The sequence below is a fragment of the Rhinopithecus bieti genome, unplaced genomic scaffold (genome assembly GCF_001698545.2).
Source record: "Rhinopithecus bieti isolate Rb0 unplaced genomic scaffold, ASM169854v2 scaffold_789, whole genome shotgun sequence".
Taxonomy (NCBI): Eukaryota; Metazoa; Chordata; class Mammalia; order Primates; family Cercopithecidae; genus Rhinopithecus; species Rhinopithecus bieti.
Window position 1 is genome coordinate 142,309 of NW_016803200.1, and position 4,770 is coordinate 147,078.

A 4,770-nucleotide genomic window follows, 5' to 3' on the forward strand; every position below is an offset into this window, starting at 1 on the left:
TGTGCATGATTTATAATCCTTTGGGTATATACCCAGTAGTGGGATGGCTGGGTCATATGGTACATCTAGTTCTAGATCCTTGAGGAATTGCCATACTGTTTTCCATAGTGGTTGAACTAGTTTACAATCCCATCAACAGTGTAAAAGTGTTCCTATTTCTCCACATCCTCTCCAGCACCTATTGTTTCCTGACTTTTTAATGATTGCCATTCTAACTGGTGTGAGATGGTATCTTATTGTGGTTTTGATTTGCATTTCTCTGATGGCCAGACATCACTTTATTTCTTGTATACAGTATACTGTTGGTTCTAGCTTTGTAAGCCAAGTTGAAATAAGCTCAATAGGTGAGTCAAGCCCACTCATCATTCATATGACTGAATGTTTGGTTTGAAGCCTGACGTAAAATTTTATTATTATATTTGCTATGTTTATTTTCTGTGCAATGTGTACTATTTGTAATTTTATGAAAATTTTTTGCTGATACTTAAGAATTTTTATTCTAGTGGTTACCTTTGTATTTATACTTTATTCTCCATTTTCTTATTTAATATTTACTATCTAGTTTGTCAGGTTTTAATGCCCTTAATTAACACTTATTGTCTATACAGCAATCAATGATTTTAATGTAACTTCTCTGCTCCCGTTTTTTAGTTGCTTTATTTCTACCTGATTGCAACATGTAACGTTTGTGTATTGGTTTTGCACTCTCGTTCCTACTGTTGGTTTAGTCTGAAAGCTACTATTAAATATAGTAAATATCATAATTTTATTTTGCTGAAGTTTTTCAGTCATCTCTTGTTGAGTGAAGCTCATTCATTAGTAGATCTTCATGAATAGTTCATGGGTACATAATTATCTAAGTTATATGTTTGAAGCTGTTTTTCTATTATAGTGTTTTGTACTGAAGGGCAGCTTGACTGAATATAAAATCTTGGTTCACACTTTCAGGTTTTTGAAAATTTGTTGTCTTCCTTTGCATAGATTTTTTAAGAAATCTGGTATCAGTCTAATTATTTTGCCCTTGTAAATTATTTGGTCACATATCCCTGAATCCTCAAGGATTAAAATATTTTTTTCAAGTTTAAATAGTTTTACTGAGATATGTCTTGGAGTTAACATTCAAAGTTTACTTTTCCAGTTAACTGGAAATCCATTTCAAAATGTAGATTCAGATCCTTTTATTTCTGATAATTTTCATGGATTATAATTTTAAATATTAGTTCTGTTCCATTGATTTTATTTCTTCTTCAGGGACTACATATTTCAAAATGTAGATTCAGATCCTTTTATTTCTGATAATTTTCATGGATTATAATTTTAAATATTAGTTCTGCCATTGATTTTTATTTCTTCTTCAGGGACTCCAGTTATACGTGACTTATTTATCTTTTGTTCAACTTTCACTCTCTTTCTGACCTTTTTTCTTTTTTTCTATATCATATTAATTTGTTTATTTTTGCATCTATCCAGTGCCTAAGTTTTCATTAGTCTGTTTTCCTTTGGGCACCTTTAATTTAGTCTTCATTTATAATTCCCCCCTTCCATTTCTTTCTTGAATTCAATAATCTTTCAATTTATTCCTGTTTTTTTTTTTTAATCTATTTCTGTTTCTCATATTTTGAATTTCCAATTCATGGTGCTTTTTCATATCCCCAAATGCTTATTTGAGGATTTTACTCAGTTTGATATGCTGTGTTACAATTTTCTTCTGCTTTAATGGTTGCTATTGGTAGAGAATTTTCATCAGCCAATGCATGTTAATTATTGTTTGCTGATTTCTCATACTACCATTATATAGATTTATTCCATTTCCTTCCATTCGTTAATTTGAATTTGAGGGGTTATAAGATTGCTAGTTCACAAGCACTCTCTCTGTCAGCATAGAAAAGTACAGTTTCTTTAGTGGGTGTTTTTTTTTTTAACTTCATAATAGAGGGAGGGATTATGTGCGTTCCAGTTCTTTTTGTTTTGTTTTTGTCTTAGGACCCTGAATTTCTCCTGTTGCTTCTTTTCCCCTTCACCATCCAGTTGCCAAAAGGCAACTTGCGTATTCTTTTTGCCTTTCTCCACTCCCTGAAGCTATCCTGTAAGAAGTGTTGTGATACTAAGATACTTTATATTTTTGCACCTAGGATAGAATTTATATCTCTGCTTGTGATTTTAGACCAATTTTAGGCCTGCCACTGGATCCGTTTTTCTTTATTCTGTATGTTCTTTTTTGGACTGCCCTTGCTTGCTACAAAGGCTTATGGTAGAAATGTGAAAGATCACTCGCTTGGATTTGGTGCTTTTAATTTTTTTACTTATAATTATTTGACATTTGGCTCTATTATTTTTCTTGTTAGGCTTAGGGTGTATTTTGTGTAGATTTATTTGTTCTTCTTGTTGTTCTGTATCGTTTATGACAGACGTAGGTAGCTGCCATTTTATTTTACTACCGCGAAGTCCTCTACTATTCACTCTTAAATCTACCTCATTGAAACCTCCAATAACTATTTATTGTTGGAAGTCATAATGAAACTGTTGGTCAAATTGCCCAATCCAAATCAAATTAACCAAAAAGGCTTTCTTCAGTCTTCATCTTAATTACCTTCCCTGCAGAACAGAACATTGTTGCTCATTATGTGAAACTCCGTTTACTTCTTTGGTGGTCCTATCTGTTTTCTTATGCTTCTCTAATTGTTGCTTATGGTATACTGGCTGTTCGTTTGTTTGTTTGTTTTGTACACTCATTAAATGAGTTCTCTATCTAAATATCCCATAAGGCACTTCAGAATCAACATATCCAAAAGGAAACATTTTTTCTCATCTCCAAATCTTTTCTTTCTCCAGCAATTCAAGTTTTGGTGAATGAAGCTATAAACAATCCAGTAATCAAACCAGAAACTTGAGAGTCATCTTTTTTACACCTCCCATTTTGCATCTCTCGCATTGAATAAGCAATCATGCCCTGAGCCATATACTTTCTTAACATCTCTGCTATCCTCTCTATCCTCTTTGGTATGGCCTCTCTTCGGACTGCCTCCTTAGCTCTCTTCTGGATCACTATAACAGCCTAACAATTGTAACACCTTCAGTTTTGCTCTTTCTTCCATATAACTATCAGAATTGTTTCTCTGGAAGATCATGTCAATCACTCCTTCTCAGTGGTTCTTCATCGCCTATAGGAAGAAATCCAAACTCCATAGCATGAGAGAAATGTTTTTCGTAACGACTTTATCCTGCCTTTCTGTTGTTTCTTCCATATCATGCCCATCTCAGCCCCCCATTCAATGAAAATCATACTAAACTACTTTAATTCCACTAACATGTTGTGCTAGTTAAGCCTCTTTACCTTTGTTCATGCTGTTTTTACTCAGACCACTCCATTCCACAACATACACTTGGGGGATACCTACTAATTTTGAAGACACCGTTCAGCCCTGATGTTAACCTTCTTTATGGAATCATTATTGACACGATGGGTAGAATTGGTCAGATTCTTCCTTGTTCCTCAATTGTACTAGGCACAACATTCTAATGTAGCACCTATTACACATTTTAAAATTTGTTTACATGTCTCCCCTCATGTAAATTTGTAGGACTGGCACCTGAAATATACTAGGCTTACCTTACTGACATTTTGAAAAATGAGATAGCTTTCCAAGGCTTGCTTTTGCCTCCTGATTCAGGGCTCTACCATTGTCATCATCAGGAAGAAGTTCAAATAGTATTATTGATCAGAGTCTTCTGGAAGTTTCTGCAAGTTACACATCAACTTACTTTTCCCTGACAAAATAATTCTGCATCTAGAAACACAAACAAGTAGTCAAAGAAGTTATATTGGAACTAAGATATGAATTGCCAAAGGAAAATTGAAATCAAGAAACATTTGATGAAATTCAGGCAATGTCTTCAGGTGCCAGAGGACACAGAAATGTCCTGAGAACCGTTCACATGATCTTAAAGAAACTTCTGCTGGTATTCTTGTGCCTTTGAAGCAAGTGTGATTGAGATGGCTACCTTAATTTTTTTAAAATAAAACTTGTTCATTATCTTATGCACTTTAGCATACTGGTATTCTTATCAAAATATGAAACGGCATCAAGTTTAATATTAATTATAAAACACATAGTATGTTTATATTTCTGCTCTTTATTTTCTAAAGTTAACTCAGTTAAGAACTCTCCATATAGGTATTTGGATATGGGCTTTAACCACTTTTTAGAACAAATATTGTGAAGAATGTTTTATTACATGACATTTTATGATGTGAGTTTGACACCTTTGTATTAGTGAACATCCTAGATTGTACACTTCAATATAGATTTTTAAAATGTATAGTTATACTTGTGCAAGATACTAGAAAATGAAAATGACTGTTCACACATGAATACTTTATTATTCAGTAATTTTACATGACAATATTACTCTTTGAAAGAAAATCATGCATGTCTAAAACTGATTGTGTTCCGGTTTTATAATTTTGTATACTAATTTTAAGATACTATTGTGTGTATTTCCCTCACTTATTTTAATTTCCATTTTCTACTGCATTTCTACCAATATAAAAAACATAAAGAATTCAGTTGGTTCCTTTCTAGAGGGAAAATTTGTTGTGAGTATAGTACTGGGAATCACATGCTGCTTCCCTTTGTGGCTTTGAATAAAACCTTTATTTTCTTGTCCATTTTGTCTCAAATAAAGAATTTTAAATGGCATTGTCTAAACTCAGGAGTATTATGTGAATTGATTAGTGTGAGAAGTTTCTTTCATGATAAGTATAGAGTT